Here is a 16567-nt window from a genome sequence, read left to right as displayed (position 1 = left end):
GTGTTATTCAGTTTTTTAGTTCCATTATTTTTCTCCTTTTTCAAGATGTCCAATTTCTTGCTAAGATTTTTCCAGTTCTAAGCTGTTAATTCTTTTTTAATTAGTGTTCTAATTTTACTCTTTATCTCTTCCATTATTTTGTTATGTTTTCCAAACATTCTCAGTGTTCTTATGGCCATTCCATTGTCCTTTCTTGGGGTTTAGTTGTAGTTATTACAAAATTGTTTTCTTAATCTGGAGATTTCTCCACAATTGGGGTAGACATTCTTCTACTCTATAGTATTTCTATATGTTTTGAGATTATGGAGGGGAATTCAGCTTAGATACCATTCAGGCTTGAAAATAGAAGTCCTCCTATCCAATAAAGTCACCTGTCTGCTAGACTAAAGTAGTGGCTGTAGGGATGGAGAGAGAGCTGGATGTGAGATATGTTGTACAAGTCAATTAGACAAGAGTTGTCAACTATTTAGATATGGTCATATACTAGATTTCACCATTACCTACTGCTCAACACAGCTGGAGGACATTTTATTATCCTATTGATTAAATACGTTATGAATTCATACTATTCAACCTCCCCTGGTCCCTCACTATGACAAGGCAGTTGGTTTGTCTTCCCCTAATTACCATAAAAGGTATTCCAAAACTTTTCTTCTCTTCCCAATCCTCCCACAACTTCTCTTCTCCCAACTCAGGTGAAGACTTCAACTCTTTACTGAGCAAACAGGCTATTAGATGTAATCTCCCTATTCACCCATCTCTTCATCCCAAAACCGCTGGACATAATATCCACTCTTTTTTCTCATAGCTTCTGACAAAGAGGTGGCCTTTCTTCTTGTGAAAGTCAGTGCTTCTACTTGTGCCTTTGACACAAATTTTCCAGCAGATTGGATCCCTAATTACCTTCTTAAAACTTCAAACTCTGTCTGCTGGTTCCTTTCTTCTTCCTTACTACTTAATCATCTTCAAGTCTGCCGCATTCTAAAAACAAAAAACACTTTATCCTACCATCCACTCAAGCTTTCCTCCCTAGTTTAGCCAAATTCTTTGAAACTAAAAAAAGGAATGGAATAATGTATTCCTAAGAGCAAAGTAGCTCAAGGCTCAACCCAAAGTGACATACCCTACAAGCCTAAGTCTAATCAGTGAAAAACATGGGCATTCAATAAAAGAGAGGCATTTGAGCAGTCCTACCAGAGAACAAAGATATCTAGGTAGCTCAGTGGATGGAGCAAGCACTGGGCCTGGAGTCAAGAAGACCTAAGTTCAGATTCAGCCTCAGGCACTAGCTGTGTGATCCTGGACAAATCATTTAACCTGTTTGCCTTAATCCACTGGAGAAGGAAATGGCAAACCACTTTAGTATCTTTGCTAAGAAAACCACATATAGGGTCACGAAGAGTCAGACCTGACTGAACAACAACCAAAAAACAAAACACATCAGCAGATTTGTTTTGTGAACATCCCAGACAACAGAAACATAAGATAAACAAATATAATAACCAAGACAAGTGCAAGTTATTAAATAACACACATAAAAAGAAGGTGGGTGGGGGTGGGGAGATTTATGGGGTTAAAAACAGAGGAACCAACCAGTAAGAGATTCTTTAAAGATACAAGAAAAAACATGAGTGAAAGCAGGACTTGAATGAAAGTAATGCTGTTGGAACAGGCCCGAAGCACTATGATCTAACCTACTTCACACTTGCTATGGGTGAATCAGTGTTTTTTCATTGTGCTTATGAGACAGAGAGGGAGTATGGGACTAAGTGGCAGAATGGGAAGGTGCATAAATGGGAAAAAGCAGGAAGAAGATGATAGTGTGTGATATAATCTTGAATCAATATGAAACAATAAAAAGAAAACAACCCCTGTAGTCAGTCTGTGAGGAAGAAGAGAGGCTACAGGAGAAAGGGGGAGGTGGCAAAGAGAGGGATTGAAATGAGCAAGAAAGGGGAAACCTTGATTTAATGGTTGCAGGGGGTTCTATTCTCACTCCAATGGGGGTGAGGGGGGAGAGAGTCTTTAAGAGGAGATGAGGCCCTTAAATGGGAATAAGCCATGGGAATTTGGGGCCTATCTTTGACAGTGCTGTGCCTCCATAGGGGGCAATTCACATCGAAAGATGTGGGGGTGTGGACCCAGAAAGGAGATTTCATTTCATAGGGGTAAAATGTTCATGAGGAAGTCGGGGATTAATAATAAATTACAAAATCAGCATCACAGAAAAATTTGTACCATAGGACAATACTTATATCCTCTCTATCTCCTCTAGGAATTGATTCTTTTAAGCATGAGACACAACAGAAAAAGGAGTCAGGACAAGATCTACAATGCAATGTACCTTGGAAGCTTTCATTCCATGAGGAATAAAAAGGGTAAAGAAAGAATGTAAGGACCATGAATCAAAGAATAGAAATTTAAAATAGAAAGGATAAATAATGAGGAGGTTGAGGCAAATTCTTTCTAGAAAAAGGAGCAGCATTTTTTTTGAAGCAAAAGTTGGGAGAAGAGGAAGTTTTTTACCACTATTGACTGAGAAAGGAAGACTTACGAACAAAAGTGAATAAAACATCAAAACTAAGGAAAAAATGACAAATGGAAGTGGAGTTCTTGAGGGTGAGGAGAAGGAAGCCTTTTGGGAGTAAAGTCACTTTAAAGGAAATAAAGCAAAAGTAACTGAAGAGGAAAATACAGAGGAAGAACAATGAAAAATCCTAATTGAGAAAAAAAAGCAATATTAGATACAAATGAAGGAAAACAACTCTCATAACTTGAAATGGATTAAAAAGATCAACAAACTACAGTTGAGGGCCAAGCCCTATTTTTGTAGGGCTTAAGCTATGAATGATTTTTATATTTTTAAATATAATAAAACTTCATTTTAAAATATATACATATACATACATACATCTATATATAGAGAGATAGATAGATAGATATAAACATTCTCAGCCCAGTGCTGTACAAAAGTAGGCCGTGGACAGGATTTGGTGCCCTTCATAGTTGCTAATCCCTCATTTAAACACAACAAAACTTTTAAGAGAATGACAAAGTTGATAAAACAAAATACCACTGTTGCTGAAAAGAAACACACCTAAAAAAAGACACATAAAATAAAAATTAGGAGCTGGAACATAATTTTTTATGCATCAACTGAATCTAAAACAAGAATTGTGATCCTGTTATTAAAGTAAAAACAAAAGTTCACACTATAAAAAGAGATTAGCAAGGACACCAAATTATGCTAAAGGAAATAACCAATATCAACATTAAACTTATGTGCTCCAAATGCTCCAAATGGAACAAATATAACAAAAATAAGTTGGAAAACATAAAATTGAACAAATTATTTTAGAAATGAGCTAATAGATATAGCAGTCTTCTATATGGGACTGCTAAAGAATATACATATTTCTAAGTACCACGTGAAACTTACAAACTATGACCATGTTTTAGGGCATACATATATTGCAAATACACGTAAAAAAGCAGAAGTAACTATCTTTGACAATGCAATAAAGGTAACATTCAGGGAGACAGACCAAAATAGAGACTTAATGATGAAATCCTAAATAATGAATGGGCCAAAAGAACAAATCATAAAAACAATGATTATGTGGAAGAAAATGATAATCACGAAACAACATGCCAAAATTTCTGGAATGCAGCTAAAATAGTCCTCTGGGGAAAAGTCATATCCCTAAAAACCTGTTAGCAAAATAGAAAAGGAGGAGATTCATGAACAGAATATATAATTTTTTAAAAATTAGGAAGCCAAAAAATAAACTCCAAAAATGCACAAAAGATGATGTGTGAATTAAAGGAGAAATAAATGGAAAAAAATTTAAGACTACAGAAATGATAAAGCTAAAAGCTCTTTGAATAGACGAACAAATTGATAACTTGAAGAGGTAGAAAATCAGATCCACAAAAAAGCAAAGAAACAAAGTGAAATCAGCAAAACCAGAAGAAATTAAAAGAATTATCGGAACCTACTATACAGTTTTATACTACCGAAATCTGAGATTAAAAAAATAGAGTAATGTCTTCAAAAACATAAAACTCCCAAACTAATAGAAGACCAAACAGAGAATTTAAATAACCCAATCTGAGAAAAAGAAGCATTACTAGTATTAAAGGAATTACCAAAGTGGAGAGGGAGAAGGGGAAATTTCTGGTCCTGATTGTTTCACAAGGAAATTCTATTAAACTTTGATAATTAGAATCAATGTACAAAAACTATCAAAAACTGAGAAAGAAAGCACTCTGACTCCTATGGGACAAATATAGTTCTAATACCTAAACCAAGGAAGGTTAAAGCAAAGAAGGTGAACTACATAGCAAAATCATTAATGAATATTTATAAATTTTAAATAAAATCATTTTAAATGGACTATAGCAAATTATCAAAGAAAAAATTCATTATGATCAAGTTGGATTTATGCAAAGGATGCATGAATGGTTCAACATTAAGAAAAAAATAACAATCATATGAAAAACAAAAGCATCCCTAACCACATGATTTATCTATAGATGTATAAAAAGTCTTTGACAATGTCCATCAATCATACTAAAAGTCCTATGAAGAATAGGCATAGAGCGATCTTTTTTTATATAAATAGTAAAATATATTTTAATATAAATGATAATATAAAACCAAAAGGAACTTACTAGAAGCTGTCCCAGTAAATACAGGAGTAAAAGCAAGGATGTTCATTTTTTGTTATTATTTGATGTAGTTCTAGAAATGCTAGCAATTGCAGTTAGCCAAAGGAAGTAATTAAAGATATAAAGATAGGCAAAGAGGAGATAAAGGCATCCCTATTTATCAATGACATGATTTAGACAATAGCTTCAGCAAAGTTCAGGCTACAAAATCCACAAAAATCAACAGCATTTCTATATAGTTATAGCTAAATCCAAGGGGAAAAAATAGAAAGGGAACTATTGCACAAAATAACTAGAGAATGCATAAAATGTGTAAGGATTAGCCTATCAAAGTCCACAAAATTCTTATATATATTTAATTTCAAAGTGTACCTTAAAGAAAGTATTGTGTAAACAATATAAGTGCCTGGAGGAATGTTCATGGCTGGGATATTCCAATATATTAAAAATGACTGTACTGCCAAAGTTAATTTGCATTTTTAATGCTATATCAATCAAACTATCAGAGCAATACTTTGCAGAATGCAATAAAATAATATGATTCATTTGGAGAAGCAAAAGATCTAGAATATCAAGGGAAACAATTAAAAAGAGATAAAGAGGGAATGTTACTTCTAGACCTCAAATACAAAGAAGCAGTAATTAAAACCATTGGTTATTGGTTAAAAGCTAGAGAATTAGATCAAGAGAACAGATTAGACAAGGAAGAATCAAAAATAATGGAACTGTTCAATAAACCAAGAAAACATAAGTTAAAAAAAATTTATAAAAATGGCTGGGAAAACTGGAAAATAGTCTAGAAGAAATTAGGCTTATACCAACATCTTATGCTATATTCCACAATAAATTTGAAATGTACATTGGACCTTGATATTAAAGAAGTAGAAGAACTATGAATAGGAGATGTATTCTTAACCAAACAAGGAATGGAGTCAATTATAAAAGGTAAAAATAGATAAATTTGATTACATGAAACTAAAATCTAGAATCTAGAATAAGAAAAGGAGTTGAATGATAATTTTTAATCAAATTTCTTAGAGAAGGGTTTTATGTCCCAGATATACAACTGACAAACAGATTTGTGTATGTATGCACGTGTGTGTATATAATCACCAAAAGCCATTCCCCGATAAATGACCTAAGGATATCAATAAGCATTTCTCAAAAGAATTGAAAACTATTAATAACCATATGAAACAATGCTTCAAATCACCAACAAAAAGAGGAATGCAAATCAAAACAAGTCCTGGTTTTCACTGCACACCTAGCAAATTGTCAAAGATGACAAAAGATGGTAATAATCAGTGTTGGAGTAAGTATGGTAAGATAAATACACTAGCACAGTTAGTGGAGCTATGAATTAGGATGATCTTTATTTTAATTTTTAAAAATTTTATTATTCAACATTAACTTCTATAAGATTTGAGTTCTAAATTTTCTTCCCCTCCTTTCATTTCCCTTCTCCAAGACAGCATGTAATCTGATATAGGCTATACATGTACAATGATATTAAATGTATTTCCACATTAGTTGTGTCGTAAAGAAGAATTAGAACCAAAGGGAAAAACCACAAAAAAAGAAGAAACAAAAAAAAAAAAGAGAAAACAGTATGCTCTTTTTCTGGATGTGGATAACATTTTCCATCATGGCAAACAAAATCAAAAGAATGAAAAAAATAGAAGAAAATATAAAATAATTAATTGGAAAAAACAGTTACCTTGGAAAACAAATCTACTGAAAGCTATGATCAAAAAAAGAACCTGGACAATATCTTTCAGAAATTATCAAGGAAAACTGCTCTGAGATCCTAGGACAATCATTTTGGAAAGCACGTTAGTATTATACAGAAAGAATGACTAAAATATCCAAATGCCCTTTGGCTTATAAATTCCAATACTAAACTCGGGCCGGCTAGGTGGTGCAGTGTCTGGCCTAGTGTCCAGAAGACTCATCTTCCTGAGTTTAAATCTGGCCTCAGACACTGACTAGCTGTCTGACCCTAGGCAAGTTACTTAACCCTGTTTGCCTCAGTTTCCTCATCTGTAAAATGAACTGGAGAAGGAAATGACAAACCACTGCAGTATCTTTGCCAAGAAAACCCCAAATGGGGTCACAGAAAATCAGACATGACTAGAAAGACTGAACAACAACAACACTAGACTTCTACCACAAGTAGATCAGTGATTGAAGAAAGTCTCCATATACACTAAAATATTTATAATAGCTTTACTTTTAGTTGTTGCAAAGAATTGGAAGCAAAGTAGATGCCTATCTTTGGGCAAATGGCTAAACAAATTGGGTTATGTTAATGAATATTACCAAGCTATAAGAGATGAAAAGTATGAGTAGAGAAACATGGAAAGGTCTAATGCAAAGTCAGGTGAACAGAACCAAGAAAACAACATACACAATGACGATATCCATGTAAATGGAAAGAACAACCACAGAAAAAAAAAAATCAAAGTAAGTGTTGCAGAATTACTAAGAACAAGCATGTCTCCAAAGAAAATATATGATAGGACACCTACACCCCACTTTTGTTGACATGGGAGGTGCATGGGTGTGGTATGTTGCATATATTTTCAGATTTCATGTATTGATCAGTTGTAATGATTTTTGCTTCCTCTTTTTTTCTTTCAAAATGTTTGTTATATGAGATGGCTCTTTGGAAAGTAATAGAGAAAGTAATATTGGGTGAAATTCTGATGATGTAAAAAAAGCAGTATAATTCTTTTTAAAAGAATTACTAATTGTATTCTGAAAATGTTCTCCAAAGTAGTAATAAGTAAGATAAATGTCTATTAAAATAACTCTGGGGTTCTACTTCATATCCCTCAGGGTTATAGAGAGGATAAAAGATATAAATATAGTATCAGAGGAATTTGAGGAAGACAGGCACACTAACTCACTGTTGGTCAAGTTGTAAACAACCATTCTGTAAACAGTTTGGAATTATGTTAGAAAAGTCAGTAACCTCCTCATATCCTTTGAAATAGTGATTACTACTGGGCATAAAACTCAAGTATGTCAAAGACAAAAAAAAGATAGGGTCTTCATATGCCAAAATGTCGATAGCAGTTATCAAAACAGCAACAATGTAGAAATAAAACAGGTGCCCATTGATTGGTAACAGGTGAATAAATTATGATATGTGAATATAATGGACAGAAAATGTACCATTAAAATAATGAATATGAAGAATTTAGAAAAACATGGGAACATGTATGAATGATGCAAACAGGCAGAAGAATATACACAATGACTTCAATAATATAAATAAAAAAACACTAAGAATCAACTGAACTCTAGTTAATTGTAATGACTAATCTCAGCCCCAGGGAATAGATAATTAAATACTCACCTTCTTTTAATAAGTAGTAGATTGTAGCCAGAATGTGGTAAAAGCTGTCACATTCGGTAAGAATGTTTATTGGTTTTGTTTAACTTTTTCTTTCTATAATGGGGAAGGTCTGATTTGTCTGGGAGCATACCAGGAAATAACTGAAGTTAAACCACATTAATAAAAGCTTTTTAAAAAATTAAATATAGGTTATCTATACCTATGGCATCCCCTAATCTACCGCTGTAGTATCCCTGCCTACAAAATGGCATGAGGTTCACAAGCCTTGAACTATTCTTAATAAAGTCATGCTGGCTCTTTGTCATTACTGCTTCCTTTTCAATATGTTTACAAACCATTCCTTTAAAAGTATGTTACAGGGGCAGCTAGGTGGCACAGTAGATAAAGCACCAGCCCTGAAGTCAGGAGGATCTGAGTTCAAATCCAGCCTCAGACCAAACACTTGACACTTAACTAGCTGTGTGACCCTGGGCAAGTCACTTAACCCCAATTGCCTAAAAAAACCAAAAAACAAAAGAAGTATATTACATAATTTTTTTCAGGAATAGAAGATAAATTTATTGGCTTATAATTTATAGAGTCTATTCTCATCCCTTTTTTGAAAATTGGATCAAAATTCCCCCTTTCTTTATTTTGGCACTTTATCTCCTATTCTCTTTTTCCAAGATCACTGTTAGTAGCTCACTAGTTATATTTGTTGGTTCTTTGAGTATCCTGAAATATAGTTGCATTGTTGTAGTCCATAAGATTGTAGAATTATGGAGTCAATAGAGCTGCAAGAAACCTTAGAGGTCATTAAGACCAACTCCTTCATTTTAGAAATTAAAAACCTGAGGTCTAGATAGATTAAATGGCTTTCCCAAGGATACTGAGGTAGTAAGTGGCAGATCTGGGATTCAAATCAAAGTCCATTGACTCCAAATCTAGCATTCTTTATACTGCACCATATTGCCTTCTTTTTCAGTTCTCTTATTGTTGGATAGGGAGCTTATTTAGAGATTAACTAATGGTTATGTTGTTGTTGAGTCAGATTCTTCATGACCCGTTTTAAGGTTTTCTTGGCAAAGATACTGGAGTGGTTTGCCATGTCTTCCAGCTCATTTTACACGAGGAACTGAGACAAACAGGGTTAAATGACTTGCCCAGGGTCACACAGCTAGTAAGTGTCTGAGGCTGGATTTGAACCCAAGATGAGGCTTCCTGATTCCAAGCCTAGTGCTCTAACCACTGCGCCACCTACCTACCCAAATTGATGCTCATAAGACAGCTTTAATTTTTTTTAATTCTTTGATTCTTTTTTCTTTTCCTTTTTTTTTAGATAGATTAACCCTGTTTGCCTTAGTTTCTTCATCTGTAAAATGAGTTGGAGGAGTAAATGACAAACTACTACAGTATCTTTGCCAAGAAAACCCCAAATGGGGTCACAGAAAGTCGGACATGACTGAAACTTTTTTTGCAAAGATGGCAGGGTCAATCACTGACCTATTTGGGGTATAAGGCCTTCCAAAATCTAGCTTTTCCAGTTATTTCATGTTACTGTTCTTCACATACTGTGTTCTAGTGAAATTGGACTATTGCTTTTCCTAGCTGAGATCCCATCTCTTGTTTTCATGCATTCATAAAAGCCATACAGTTCCTTTCTCATCCCTGCCTCCCTAAATAGTTACCTTCTTTTAAGCCTCAAATCCTAAGCCATCTCTCCTCTGAAGTATTCTCTGATTTCCCAATTATTAGTGCTCTCGCTCTCCTGACATTACCTTGTATTTACTCATTTTCTGTCTATATTGTACCACCTATCCCACACGCAAGTCTAATGTGTAAAGATGGCAGTGATTTGTGAATAGCTGTAGGAATGCAAGACAAAGTCACTACTTCTATCGTGATCCCTCCAGTATTGCTAAGGAAAGCTCCAGGGTGATTTGCATGGCCCTTATATTAGCTGTCCATGGCATGATGGGACATGAAAACAATTTTGTTACCCAGTGGATCTGAGGAGTTCTTGCTGAGGGAGAAGTAATCAAAAAGCTAAATAACCTTACGGACTCTTTGTTGTGGTGGCTTGAATACAGTTGTGGGTCTGACTTAGAAAAAAGCTGAAATGGTAAGCAGCAAATAGTGTATCACAAAAATAAAATAATAATATCATGGAGGAAATAATTGGCTAGAGATATGGAAGATGCAAAAAAGAATTTGTTATAGCAAATAGCATAAAAATAAAATTAATTGCTTTCTAACAAAAAATGACTGGCTATTGATGTGGAAGTCATTTGTATGCCAGCTCTTTATATATAGTCAGACTATTAACTTGTTAGAGCAAAGATCAGAACCAGTTCCAAATTAGAAGACAGAATAAAAATGAGAAAAAAAAACAGCATACAATTCAGGCAATTTCAACCTAATCTAGTTAAATAAACTGCTTAATGAAAAAAAAAGGTAATGGATTTAAAAAAATCAATACAAATATAATTACACACAATCACTATTACTTTAGGAACTACTTTAACCAATGTAAGTCAGTCAGTACAATGAGATCAAAAGAACCCAGGAACCATTGTTAACTATCAAATACTTGATCTTCGTCAAGTGTAGAGATGTGATAGCCAAGGGCAGCACTAATATAGAATATAAAATTGCTTATGAAGTCTTGTGGAGGTTGAAGTGGCAGGAGGTGCTTAGAGAATTTATGGTAGCGCCCAAGGCCCTGGGCGATCAGGGCCTGCTTCTTCCTCAAATCATCTGGATGGGATGAGCAGATTACCCTGGACAGCCTTTTTTTTTTGTATATAGAAGTGATAAAGATCTTATCACTTTCCCAGCCAACAGAAACTTTGTTCATCTTCAAGATAATGAAGATGAAGAATGTCAAAGAAACCTTTCTTATGTTCAGATTTTCTGCTGGAGGCTCAGAGAGAAGTAGACATCAAATTATCAGCTAGCTCCCGGCTGAAAAGCCCCATGAACTGGTGTAATGCCTCTTCAAGGGTGCCAAAGAATGTGCAGCAGAAGCTGTAGGTCAAATGGCCAAGAGCCCTGATGATACTCACAAGCCAAAAACATTTGCAAGGAGCAAGTGCCATCTCAGGGAAGACTCAGAAAAAGGAGTCTGCCTATATAGTAGGAGAAACACAACAATAGTCAAACTAAGATGTGCATAAAGTAATTGAAACTCTCAAAGAGTAGGTTCCAGAGTAGCTTTTTTCAAGTGGTGCTGAGGCTTACCATCTTAGCAGCAGTGAGCTGAGAAGCTACCAACACCCATCACATGCCCAGTTTCTACTATATCTGTAGAGAAGAAATACCTATAGAGCTAAAAAGGTTATCATGTGGCAGACAGGCCAACTTGAACATGGAGGAGTGCCAAGAAGAGGACTTTGTAAAGGATAAAAGAGCTTTCAGTGGTAAAAATCAGCCATGAGTTTATCCTTGTGCTGATGAACACAAACTCTCCAGCCTAGCAGGCAAAAAATGAAGCCAAAGCCAGTTCATTTGTCACAATTGATGAGATAAAGCCTATAACCAATGTCCGAATTTGGCTTGCTGATGGTAGAAGACTGCACCAAAAATTTAACCACTGTCACAGAATCAGTGATACGCAGCTTTTTATTGTTAATGCTCAGGCAGTGATGGCATCCATGAGCTTTGTCCTTGTGGCCACCTTTCCAAATAGAGACCTGACCTATGAGAACCACACCTTGAAGGAGGGAAGCCTGCTCAATACTGTCATTGTCCAGCAATTAGTATGACACCTGCCCTCCCCCCACCCTCACTACTCCCTCCCTGTCCTCCTCCTCTTTCTCTGAACTTTACTCTCTCCTACCCTTCTCTCCCCACTTCCCAATTGTCACTCTGTCTCCTGTATGCCATGGGCAGTATGGTGTCATGTCTCTCCCTAGCTCTGGGTTTTTAAATCTTTCTTGGGCTTTTGTTTTATCTTTAGTTCTATTTCCTAGGTTTTGTTAGGATTGGTGAACTTTTAAAAATTAATAAAAACATACAAAAATCTTATGGAGGAGGATGGTGGAAGATTATGAATAGTATTGCTTCATTAAACAATGAGAATCAGTGAAGAGAAATACAAGTTAGAAAGCTCAGCAAAAGCCCCAATTAAGTGAAATTATCTTGAGGCCTTTAAAAAATTAAACTAAAAACAGGAGAATCAACTGACAAAAAAGTGGAAAAGTTATGTCAATGATACACAGATGCTTTATGTTATCTAATCTCAACTGCTCTCACTGCAGCAAGGCAATGCTTTTATTATAATAATAATGGCTAACATTTATATAACACCTTAAAAATCATCTCATTCTATCCTCACAACTCTGGGAGGCAAGTACTATTACTATCCTCACTTTACAGATGAGGAAACAGAAGCCACAGTGACTTACCCAGGATCACACAGATAATCGGTGTTTGAGTCTGGGTTTGAACTCAGGTCTTCCTGACTCCAAGTCCAGCATTCTACCCCCTGTACCACATAGCTACCTTTCCACCCTGATTATCTCTTCCACTCTCCTCAAGCCTCCTTCACCAAGCTCTGAGAAATCAGGCCATCCATTTTGAACCCCACTTCTTTACATCTCATATCCCTCATTCTCTCCTCACTATAGTCTCTGATAAAGAGGTGATCCTTCTCACCAAAATAAGTTCCTATTTATGTATACTCATGATCCCATTCTCTCTAGTATTCCTTAGCAAATTGTCCCTACAATCATCCCCTTCCTTGCTTATCTTCAGCGTCTCCCTAAAGTCTTGTTTTTTTCCTTACTGCCTACAAACACAATCTCCCATATTTTTTACTTAAAAAAAAATCTTCTAAACCTTATCATTCCCTCAAGCTATATAGTTATCCTATATCTCTCTTCCCTTTGTCAGTGAAACTTGTAGAAAAAGCTATCTGTACTCATTGCTATTTCCTCTCTTGCTCTCTTCTCAGCCCTTTGCAATCAGGATTCCAACCTTATCACTGGATAAAAAACTGTTCTCTCCACAGCTATCAACACTGAATTGCCAAATCTGGTAGCCTTTTCTCAGTCCACATATTCAGGACATCTTTGTGGCTTGGTTTTCCTCCTGCCCATCTGACTACTCTTATTTAGATTCCTTTGCTGGATTATCATCCACATGTAGCCCCAAACAATGAGTATACTCCAAGGCTCTTCTTGGGCCCTCTTCTATATACTCTGGCTTAGTGACCTCATCCACTCACATGAATTTAAGTGTGATCTTTCTGTTGACAACACTCAGATCTGTGCACTCCTAGTTACTCTACTAAGTTCCAATTGTATCACTAACTGCTTACTGGACATTTTAAACAATCTCTGGTAAGCAGTTCATACTCAACATGTTCAAAGCATTATCTTTGTCCCCAAACCTTCATTATTTCTGTAGATGATGCTACCATCTTTCCATTCACCTGGGTTCACTCCTCAGTCGCATCCTTGATTCCTCACTCTCATTCACCCCCACACATACAGTCAGTTGCCAAACCTTTTCATTTCTACCTCCATAATGTCTCTCATCTATCCCCTTTTTCTCTTCACGCTTGGCCACTACGATAATTCAGATTTTTATCCCAATCACCTCTTACCTAGACTATTGGAATAGTCTCCTAATTTTTGTCCCTGCTTCAAGTTTCCTCATTCCAATATATCCTCCACACAGCTGTCAAAATGATTTTCCTCAAATATTTAGTCTATGTCACCCTCATGCTTAACAATCTCCAAATGGCTCTTTGTTACCTTAAATATAAAATATAAATTTCTTTGTTTGGCATTATAGTCCTTCGCATCTTGATGGCAGTCTACCTTTCCAATTTTATTATACATTACTTCCCTTTACACATATTAAGGTCCAGCCAAACTGATGTACTTACTGTTCCTCATACACTACACTTCTCCTGTCTTCCTGCCTTCATACTGTCCAGAATGCACATTCTTTTCACCGTTGCTGCTTGGAATCCCTAGCTTCTTTAAGGGGTCAATTCAACTGATATTTTTTACATGAAGTCTTTCCTGATTACTTTGGCTGTCTCCCCTCCATCCCAAATTATCTATCTGTCTGTTTATCTATCTGTCTATCTATCTATCTATCTATCTATCTATCTATCTATCTATCTATCTATCTATCTATCTACCTCCCATTGCTAGATTGTACGATTCTTGAAGGCAGGGACTATTTCAAATTTGTCTTTATATCCCCAGTGCTTTTCACAATATCTCAAACACTGTAGGTGCTTAATAACTGCTTGATTGATATAAACTGCAGTGGAACTACTACATCTAATATACCTTGCTTATTATTACTGAAAAAGTAATAATAAGGGGAAAATGTTTGTAACAAGCTACTTGCCTAACATCCCATCTCTACAACATTTGTAAGAGTAAGCTGCACACTCATTTATAGCATACTTGATAAAGTTTGAGAAGAAAACCAAGAGGATTTTGCAAACAATATTCTTCAACAGATCACCTCTACAGTTACACAATTGTGTGATATATACAAAGAGTTCAAGACGCTGCTCCTATTGTTTGTTGACTATAAAAAAAAGCATTTAATTTGGTATTTCAAAATGCTATCTTGAAATCTTTTTTCAATAAGGTGTCATCCATGCATGTGATAAAATCCTACAGGATCCCTCGAAAGATGTAATAACAGAGATCACTTTATTTAATGATCCACTGCTCACTAATACCCAGTGAAGCACAAAACAAGGAAACACATACTCACAGTTCAAATTGAAGAGGGATTTTCTGGATGATGAGGTTTTCCAGAAACTCCTGTTGTACATGATGTTGTGCTGATTTTATCAAGACTCAGAACATTGCAGAGCTTCCCTAATGAGATCCATAATAACTCAAAAGAAATCATTGTGACCATCTACACAAGAAACACAGAATCATAGAATCTGAAAATTGGAAAGGATGTCAGCAGCCATCTAGACCAAGCCATACACAAAAGGAATCCTTAACATAACATACCTGACAAGCTGTCATCCAGCTTCTGTTTAAAGACCTCCAAGGAAGAAGAACCTGCTACTTCCATGGCAGCTTATTCTATTTTTAAACAGATCTAACTAATTGTTTGGAAGTTTTTACTGATATCAAACAAATTTACTTCTCTTCAACTTCCACTCGTTATCCTAGTTTTTCCCTCTGGATCCAAACAGAACAAATCCAGTCTCTCTTCCACATGAAAGCCCTTCAAATTCTTCAAAACAGATATCATCTTTCCTCTAACCTTGAGTGTTCTTTTTCCCAGTCAAAACATGCCCAATTCCTTCAACATTTTCATATGATACGGATTCAAGGCCCTATACACTATCCCAATTATCCTCCTCTGGAGGAACTCCAATTTATCAATGTCCTTCTTAAACTGTGAGAAAGGAAGGGTAGGAAAAGGAAGGGTAGGAAAGGAAAAGGAAGAGATATATATATATATATATATATATGTATATATATATATAAGATATATAATATATATATACATATATGTATATATATATATAAGATATATAATATACATTTATGTATATATATATAATGTATAATATACATTTATATATTGCTCGCTATGTGACAGACACTGTGCTCAATGATGTACGATTATTATCTTCCAGGCAGGCATTGTGCCAAGAGCATTACAATATCTCATTTAATCCATTTGATACATAAAATCCACATGTATGGTCTAGGAACTGGAAGGAGGATTCATTCTGAAAAAAAATGTTTTTAAGCTTTATTATTAATTAAAACGCATTTATTCTCTCTCCCTGTCACTTTCCAATAGTGTCCACCCCTGCCCCAATTAAATAAACAAAAAATAAAACATTCATAATGAATATGCATCAAGCAAAATTAATTCATAGAGGAAGGATTCTAAGAAACTCCAATGATCTCACTTTGGTAGATTAATTCCTTGTGGTTATCAGTCTAGCTAATTAGTACCTTGGAAGCTAGGGACAGTTTAGTCCTGAGGGAAAGGGAATGAAGAATGACAATAGGGAAGCATGCAGCAAGCCCGAGTAGTAGGTGAAGTGTAGATGAATAATGGGGGCAATAATTAAGGAAAGGAGGCCCAAGTAGTTCTTAATCCCAATGGGGCTCAGTGCTTTGAACAATTGATAGGGGAAAGCATGAGGACTTGAAGTATGAACTTTACTCTGCTACACAGCTAGTGAATCACTGTTCATTGTACCTTCACCAACAGTATGAATGGTATGTGTCAGGACACAGATACAAGCACAGACTCATTCTCATATTTTAACTAAAAAAAGGCAGATGTGTCCTTAAAGAGATGCATGTGGCTGTGATAAGTACAGATTTTGGACCTGATCTTCAGATCTGATCTGCTGAAGGACAGTCACATTGAATGTTAGCTTACAGTTTTTGGTTTAAAAAAAAAAAGGCAAAAATCTGCCTGATTCTCTGTGAAGAAAAAGGAACTTTAATAAGCAGTGTGACCTGAGCACTGCCTTTTACTCCAAAACTTTATCCCCACCGTTAGCAGTTATTATTCTTGAGTGAATATTTAGAATTT

General features: G+C 35.5%; 1 pseudogene; it reads left to right on the top strand.

Moving 5' to 3' along the window:
* Window positions 1–7227: 7227 nt before the first annotated feature.
* LOC110192242 (NSFL1 cofactor p47 pseudogene) lies at window positions 7228–11775 on the top strand (annotated as a pseudogene).
* Window positions 11776–16567: the final 4792 nt, after the last annotated feature.

The sequence above is a fragment of the Phascolarctos cinereus genome, unplaced genomic scaffold (assembly GCF_003287225.1).
Source record: "Phascolarctos cinereus isolate Bilbo 61053 unplaced genomic scaffold, phaCin_HiC Scaffold_3;HRSCAF=262, whole genome shotgun sequence".
Lineage (NCBI taxonomy): Eukaryota > Metazoa > Chordata > Mammalia > Diprotodontia > Phascolarctidae > Phascolarctos > Phascolarctos cinereus.
The sequence above is the reverse complement of the archived record's forward strand: the minus strand, read 5'-3'. Positions and strand labels throughout refer to the sequence as shown.